Source organism: Tupaia chinensis, unplaced genomic scaffold (genome assembly GCF_000334495.1).
Source record: "Tupaia chinensis unplaced genomic scaffold, TupChi_1.0 Scaffold138441_1, whole genome shotgun sequence".
In the NCBI taxonomy this organism is placed as follows: domain Eukaryota; kingdom Metazoa; phylum Chordata; class Mammalia; order Scandentia; family Tupaiidae; genus Tupaia; species Tupaia belangeri.
Genome location: NW_006198338.1, coordinates 1,120,651 through 1,129,227, shown reverse-complemented (window position 1 = coordinate 1,129,227; position 8,577 = coordinate 1,120,651). Strand labels below are relative to the sequence as shown.

The 8,577-nt window shown below is 58.4% G+C and overlaps 1 protein-coding gene across 1 annotated transcript in view; it reads right to left on the bottom strand.

Annotated features, from left to right (window-relative positions):
* The window catches only part of SCN5A (sodium voltage-gated channel alpha subunit 5), a 104,360-nt gene extending 95,783 nt beyond the window's left edge, over nucleotides 1-8,577 (bottom strand). Inside the window, 1 exon segment of the mRNA XM_006161350.2 lies at nucleotides 8,555-8,577. The gene's annotated coding sequence lies outside the window, so the exon portion shown is untranslated.

Sequence of the window (8,577 nt, the reverse complement as noted above, 5' to 3'; positions counted from 1 at the left end):
GAGGGTGGGCGGGGGAGGGGGAGGGCTCAACATCCCCTTCAGCCGCCCCGCCCAGGTAATTATCCGCTCAGCCCTGACTCTCTGGGGTAACAGCTCGGACGAAGGCTCGGCAGGGGTGCCAGCTGGTGCTCGTGGCCTGTGCATTCTGGTCCTTGCTCCCAGATCAAAGGCACATTGGCACGTCCTTGCACAGGGCCTCAGCTAACCGGCTCCCCGCAGCCTCTGCTCCTCTGGGGCTGCACGGCATTAACCCTGTCCAGTCTGGAGCCGGGTCCTCCACAGGGAAGTGTAGGGGGCTGGGGGACGCTCGAGGGGGCTTTCCTTCTCTAGCCCTTACCCCCTCCTCCGGCAATCTTGGCAAGTCCTGCAGAATCACCCCCATCCCTCCTGGAGGCGAACACGCCCACCCCAGAAGCCGGGGATGCCCTGATTTACATACATTTGCATCTCATTTATTCCAACACCCAGGCTGAAGTCGGAGGCTCGGGCTAATTCCGCCAGTAGGAAAACCCCACCCGCTTTAGCTCTGCAGCTCCATAGAAGAGATTCCCCAGGCAGGGGTGGGACAAGGGTCCCTGAGACCAGCCCCCACTCCCGAGGTTGGAGCTGAGGAGAGAGCTGGCACCTTTCACCTAATACGGGGTGGAGCTCACCTCCGAAGGACAAAGTGGCCAGGGCGGGCCACACTGGCCCCTGGAGGTGCTCCTGGCCCTCCTTTTTTCTCTTGCCCCTCCCCAAATAAAGGATGGGGGTTGTGGGCTTCTCAGGGGCTCACTGGACCCAGCAGGGTCTGGCTGTCAGGCCAGGGGGCTGCAACTCCCAGGTCATCAGGCCCACCCTCCCTGGGGCATGGCCAGGCCCTTGCCCAGGCCCGGTCTTCCCGTTGGTCCTGTTATGTCCCTGCACGGCGCCCAGTAATGCACTGAGCAGCACTGTGCTGTCAGCGGGGGGCCCAGCACTGCCCGGGTCCTGCCTCCGGGTGATCTAATCCCTGAGACCACCAGTCCTGGGTTAGAAGGCCAGCTCACTCACGAGACCACCTCAGTCTCCACCACACAGCACACACAGTCTCCAGAAAGGTGCCCATCCGCGGCCCCAGAAACACCCTCAGGGCTCCCCTAAGACGGCCGTCAGCACTGTCAGTGTCTCTCCAGCCCGGTTCCTCACGACTCCTTCTCCTGAACACCTGAGCTGAAAAATACGGCTGCCCAGGGAACCCATGCATCGATGCCATGGCAACAGAGGCACTTATGGAGCACCTACTGTGTGCACTGAGGGAGATAGAATGCCCCCTGAGAAACGTGGGAAGCCTAGCCTCTGGGCTGCTTATCCAGAGAGAGAAGCAGATTCACCGATCCCCAAAGTCTAGACTACAACTGCCCGCGACAGGGTCTTCTTCCCTCAATCCTCTTTTACATGGAGATATAATTTAAATGCAAGAAAACACACAGAATTCAGGTGTACACTGATGGGTTCTGACCAATGCCTGCAGCCCTGGAGATGCCATCCCTCTGGGGCTAGCAGGTGGTAGTTAAGGGGCTGGACTCCCATAGGGCTGACTGCGGTTTGAGTCCCAGACCTGGCAGCTTGCTTTCTGGCTTGCCATTTCTATCTCTGGTCAAATTTAAAAAAATAAAAATAATCAATACATTTATAAAGAAAAGAGTCAACACCGTCTTCACCCCCAGAAAGTTCTCTGTTGTCCCTCTGATTGCTAGCATGATAGATGAGCATGGCCTTATCAGAAATGATGTTTTCAAGCGTTTCATTTTTTATTAGTTGGTGAGTCCCCTCCAAGCTACCTGTGCAATGCACGGCCAACACAGGTGACCCGTCCTTCCTTCGAACATAAAAGGAAAGGCCCCAAAGTCCAGCTATCTCTGGGGACAGCAGGCCCCAAAGGGTCCTCCGGGAGTTTTTTTTACCTCTCTTTCTCTCAGACATTTCCGGAAACGGAAGCTCGGCAATTATCCATGTAATAGGCACCCGGCTCCGCCAGCGAGTGGGGGCTTTCCCTGGGCTTCCAGCTTTGTTGGCAACTAGCTGTCGTTGTATTTAACTGGCAGTCTGTGCTGCATCCGACCCGCACGGTGGCAGGGGTGACGCTGCAAAGGGTCAGGAGGGCTCTCCTGCTGCCTCCCGCTCAGGCCTGGCTCCAGTGGGTGGGTCTCGGTCCCTCAGCTTCCCTGCACCCCCACACCAGCCAGTGTGTCTTGTGGGGATCCCTGGGCCCAGCAGGGAAGGGATGCAGGGGCTGGGATTCTTCCCAGGAATATACCTCGGCCGCAGCCAGGCTGGGCAGCCAAGAGCAGGCACTTTGGCTCCAAGGGGCTTGCTGGGCCACTTTCCTGCCCTGGGCCCAGGTCGATGAGGCTGGGGCTTTGATGGCCTGGCAGGAAGTATTGATCAGGCTGGGCTGGTCCCTCCCATGGCCTGATTTCTCCCCACTCCTTTGATCATCCTGGGTACCTCCCAGCCTGCCGGGTGGTGGGGGATGGCTACTGTAACCTGAGGACTGATTCAGTGCCCGAAGCCAGATTCCCTTTCCCTGCCAGGGCTGTCTCTTTGCAAACTGCCTCTCCAGCTGGGCCCTTTCTCTGTCAGGCCTTCTAGGAATCAATACCCGCCAGAAAGGCGTTCCCCCACCTTTCTGATGCCAGGAGGGGCCTTCCTACCGTTCAAGATCCATTCCCAGCACGGGAATCCCCGGGCAGGGGTGAGGGCCCGGGCTGGGCTCCATGTGCATCTGCACTTGATCCTGAGCCCGTGGGGTGCAGGCTGGAGGGCAGCAGGAGCCCTCGGTCCAGTGCCCAGGACAGAGGGCTCTCAGAGGGTGAGAGAGGCCGGCGGGGCCTGGGCCCGTACAGACGCCTCCAGAGCAGCTCCAACCCTCTGCTCTGCTAATACCCCCGTGGGGCCTTGACTTTCCACTGCCTCCCTGGGAGATTTAATCAGGAGGAAAAAAAAAACGAAGAGGAGAAAAACTCCAGCCTCACAGCATAAACATCGTTTCCCAACAACAGGCTGAGGCTCAGAGATGTGCTCCGATCCCTTTCCCCTCTCCAAATTCCGGCATTCTCCAAAGCTGGACTCTAATCCTGCCTCCTCCAGGCAGCCTCCTTTGACTGCCCTGGGCCATGCTGACCTCCCACGGGTAGGCTGAGCCCCTGATTTCAGTCTTGCGCATTTCCCTGCCCTGGGACAGTGTCCCTTGCACTGTCTCTCTGGTCCATGGGACAAACCAGAAGGTCCTTGGTACCCTTTTCTGCCCCAGTCAGAGTAGCAAACACAGAGAGCAGTGGGTAAGAGGGGATGGCAAACTGTCTCATCAGACATGGGTTCCCACGGTCATGGCTGCATTTTCTGTGGGGGCGTGAGGCGCATCAGGTACCCCACTGGGAAGTGAAGTTGTCAGGGACACCCTGGGCCCCTGGCTCCCAGCAGCCATGGCTGGACCGTGGAGGCAAGGGGTGAGGGCAGGCCTGGCAGAGGAACTTACGTTCCTAAGAATCTGTAAGTCGGATAGCCCCAATGACATGCCCGTTGTGGGCCTGCCCCCACAAATCCTGGACTTTGGACTCTCCCCTCCCCATTTGGGGGTCCCAGGTTCCAGGAACTGACCGTGGGGGGGGTGTCTATAAATAACATCATTCCATATTGATCATCTTAAAAAGACACGGTATGTTCTATGCCCATGAAGAGGAAAGTTGTGTCTAAAAATAGTCTCATCCCCAGGAACTGCTGCCAGTCCACGGCGAGTGCTGAGAGCCGTGCAGAACCCCGGGGGCAGCCTGAGGGGGCAGGCCACCGAGAGGCCAAGACCTCTCACCCAAACCCTCCCCTCACCCCAGCCATCGCAGCCCACCCATGGCTCATGTCCCTGCCTCAGGGCCTTTGCTCCTGCAGTTCCCTCTCCAACGTTCTTCCCTGCTGTCAGCTCAGGGTCTCCCCTCAAGAGGCCTCCCCGACCAGCCAGTCTGGAGCTGTCCCCGTGTCCCCACCACACCGTCTTGTTTGATGTCCCTCGAAGCACTGGTCTCTGGCTGCCCCCATTTTCCGTGTCTGTCTGTGCAGCTGCATCTGGTCCGTCTTTCCCCACCGGAATGCTAACTTCACGTGAACGGTCGTCATGTCCTGTCTTGTCCACCTTCTAGAACCTTCCATGGCACCCAGTAGGTGCTGAATGGCTTATCCGGGTGTCCCCCACCCATCTCAGACTGCATTCTGCCTCAGACCTGGGCTGGCAGAAGGCAGGGGGTGTCCAGTCCTGGGTTCTCTCACAGCTGGTCATCCCCGTGGTGGCTCTGCTCCCGGGTGACCAATCCCTGCTCACAGCTGCCCACTGGCTTTGCCTTCTTTGCTCTGCCTCCTTGGTGCACTTAGCTGTAGGACTCCCACCCCAGCTCCCTTCCTCTCTTCCAAAAGCCGTCACCCTGGATACCTGCTCTAGACAACCTCCTCCTGTCCCTAGACGCGGCTCTCTGAACATCCTTCATGCCTCAATATCCCCCCTCTCCTATCCTATCCTCAGCCGAAATCGCTGGTCTCGCCATCAAAATCCCCCTCTCAGAGATTCACAGGAAGTCCTTTCGCCCCGGGCCTCCCTGGCTGGCCCACCAGAGTAAGAACTGCACACCCCTGTGCTCAGTTATAACTCCCCGATCTCCGGGTTTTCACTCGGACAGAAAAGAAATCCCCCCACAAGCCCTAGAACACGGATGTGCTGTGCAGATGCACCTGCCCAGCGTCCACCTTGGGCTCTCCCTTCAAGTCCCCCCTGGCTCGCTTCCCCCTATCTCTCTCCTCCCTCTTCAACCATCAAACTCCTTGAAAGAGCTGTCTACACCTGCTGTCTCCACATCCTCATCTCCTGCTCACTCCTCTACCCACTCCAGACTGGCTTCCATTCCCACCAAATCATTTATTTGTTCAACCAGAACCCGTCTGGGCTGGGCACCGTAGGCTGTGGGCACTGAGTGGCATTTCTCTCGCCAAGGTCACCGGCACCCTTGACGGTTGTTCAATCTAACGGACGGTTCTTTTTAAATTATTCATTCTTTTTTTTTTTTTTTTTTTTTTTTAAATTCTATCCATGAACTTCTCAGAAGGGGTTTTCTTGTCTCTGAGCAGGAAGGGACAGGGGACTTCCCTCGTGTGCCAGTGCAATCTCTCGCCCTCTGTGAGACCTCCCCTGCCTGGCTGTCCTCCGTCTCTCTGGCTGCTCCTCCCAGAGGAGCAGATTGCTCCTGCCTCTGGGCTCCTGACTCAACCCGCATCCCTCTCATTCTCAACACCACATTCGAATCACCAGGCTGCTTTCGAGACGAAGGATGCCCAGGTCCGATGCCAGAACCGAATGAATGAGTGCGTCTGGGGGTGGAGCCCGAGCACCCGTACTTTTACCGAAAGCTTTCCAAGTGACGACGACGACGTTGCGAGGACCGAAAGCCACCCTTGCCAGGCACTTCGATGCGCTGCCCTGGGCTCCAACAACTGCCTTTCCACCTCTAGCCCAGAGCTCCTTCCCGAACACGTTTCTTTCCTGACCCCTTCCCTCCGTGACCTGCTGGAAGTGGACACCTGTTCCCGGAAGCACTATCGGTTCAAACCCAAGCCCCGCCATGTCTCCTTTGCTCTTCAGCGAGCTTGCCAACCCAAACTTGACCCGCCCCAGCCCCTCTACAGGGTGCACTGAGTGAGCCATTGAAGCCAGGGTGGGAGAGCAGCGGGGGAAGGAACGTGGAAGGCCGTGGGCCCAGTACCCGCAGTGGCCTGCCTGTCGCGTCTTCAGCTGAATGACTTTGACGGCACATGGTCTACACTGGGAGACTGTACAGCGCAGAGCGGACACCGTGACACCTGTGTTCACACTCACATTCTACGGCTCAGGGGATGTGGGACAGTGGGCAAGCTGCTTCACTATCCCGGACCTCCGGATCCGCCGTGTGCAAGATGCCCATTATGGTCCCGACGGCCAGAGGTGATGCAGCGATCCAGTGAGATGAGCCTTAGGAAGTGCTTAGTGCCATGGGTAGCCTGCAGAAAGGGCTCGGTGGCAGTTAGCTATTTTTAGTACCATTACTGAGGATAAATTCCCAATTCCTGAGCAGAGCTCACTAGGGGCCCCGTGACCGCGGCCTTGGCTTTAACTCCACCCGTTTCTCCAAGTGACATCCGACCGATCATACAAAGAATAACCGCGCTGTTTCACAACTCTGCTGTCGTACGGTACGTACTGGTCCTGGTCGCTGAGTTCACACTGTCCTCACCTGGGAAACTCCTATTCATCCTTCAAAACCCAGGTGGAAAGCTGTTTTTGTTAGGGAAATACTCTCGACTCTCCCAGCCAGTTCATCACCCCTCCTTTGGGTGGGCTCGCTCTATCACTACACACCCTTCCAATAACCTTCTCGAAGGTTCCCAGGAGCCAGTCTCCTGTGCCTAGAACACAGATCGCCATTTACCACTGTCCTAGGCTGCCCTCGGGACTTCCTTCCCGTTAGGATGCTGGGGTACCCAGCACCCCTGCTCCCCCATTCCCAGCTGTCTCTGGAGCTTCCCACCACTCCTTTGAGCTCGGTGTTCAGGCCGAGTGAGTCAACCCTGGACTTCTCCCAGAGCTCTGAGCATGACACGGAGCTGGCGCTGAGCACCCCAGAACATGCAGCTGCTCAGGCCGGTTCTTGCCACCCCAGGGCCAGCTCCCCGTGTGCTCAGGCCCCCTGTGGTCCGTTCTAGGATGAAAGGAAGTAGATCTCAAGGGTTTTTCAGTCCGAGTAGTTCCCCCAACCCACTGTCTCTGGATGACCTTGGATAAGTCCTTGACTCTCCTCCGGGCCTTGGTCTCCCCACTTGTACCACACTGTGGGGATGACAGGATTAGACTAAAAGTTTAAAGAGGCTGTGGGGCCAGCAGGTGGTGTGGTGATTGAGGCACTGGACTCCCACATGGCAGATCACGGTTCGGGTCCCGGACCCGGCAGCTTGCTTTCTCTCTTTGCCTTTCTCCCTTTCTGTGTTTTTCTCTGGTCAAATTTAAAATAATAAATAAATAAATAAACATTAATAAATATTTCTTGAAAAAAAAAAAACAGTCTAATGAGGCTTTTTTTTTCCAGCATTGAGTGGGCATTCTTACAAGGAATCTGTATTCCAGCTCCTGGCTGTCCCCATGCTCCGATGACAGCAGCCTGTCCTGCCCTCATTCCACTGTCCCCCTTAGCGCTCCTACCCAATTTTAGCTGGGAGAGGTGAGGTCCAGGAGGAGGAGTAGAAGGCAGCGCCAAGGCCAGGGCTCCTAGTGGCCGGCCTTGCGGTGCTCTGGGTCCCTCTAGGCCCTGAAGGATGGTGGGACCTGGCACGGGGGGAGTGGCGGGTGTCATGTGGTGTGTCCACCCACAGGTCTTGTCTAGGCTGCCGGGCCTAAGCAGGAGGCCAGAACTCAGCTGGGGAATGGCATGCCCTCCCGGATCTCAGAGGGCCCCAGGCTGGCCTCAAGGAGCTAGAAGAGTCCTGGCCAGTCTCAGCCAAGGTTTCTGGATTCCGCCACTCTCTGCCCTCCAGCAGGTGTTGGGGAGCCAGGCCTACGGCCAGGCCTGTCCCCATGCTCCTTGTCACCATCACGACTCTCAGCACTTCCACCCCCACCAGTCCTCAGCCCCTCCACACAACTGGGCACCTGCACTTCCTCCCAGGGCGACACCACCACCACCACAGATGATCAAATAACACCGCGGTGGGCAGCTGCCTCCTTCCGGTTAAAGCACGTGTTTTTGTCCAGATCATAGCAGGAGGGCAGAGAACTCTCCCCAGTCTCCGCGCACAGAGGTCTCTCTGCCTCCAGGGCACACAGACAGCAGAGAGCTGCGATTTGGCCCCTTGGGGCGTCAGAAAGATTTCATCCGTGGTCCGAGGGCTCCGAGAGAGAACTCACTGTGGATCTCTACCCGGTTAGAGCACACAGAAATGTCTCTCTCCCATGTCAGGGCACACAGAAATCTCGTCCCACAGAGAGGAGAGCCCCAGCGCACAGTCCCCTCTCCCCGCAAGGCCCAGGGAAAAGAGGGTGCTTGGCCTTCTCCCCCATTCCCAGCCCTGCTCCATCAGTGCCCGCTCTCAGAAACCACGTTCGCATTCACTGCGCGCCCAGTCGCTGCTCTGACCTTGGGGTCTCCGGCCTCGGGAATCCGGGTCCCAGTCCTGGACCCTCCCCAGTCTGCGCCAGGGATGGCCGGGAAGCGGGGGCCGCGGCTCCCCCTCCCCCGGCCCTCGACAGCGCACAGGGAAACCCGGAAGGAAAGGGAACGGGAGGGGGGCGCACGGCGATTAGAGACGCCCCCCGGGGGAACACCCCAGCCGGGCCGATCAGCGCCCCGAGCTCTCTCCCTCCCACCCAAGGGGGCGCTGCCGGCGGAGGGAGCGGCCCGGCCGACCTGGGGCAGGGGAGGGCGCGCAGGGGCAGGAGGCGCTGGCCCTCGGGGAGCAAAGTTGGGTGGCGGCAGGCAGCGGGGGCTCTGGCCCGGCCAGGGCTGCGGGGCACCGGGCGCTCGCTTACCTGCTGGTCCCCGGCCCGGCCCC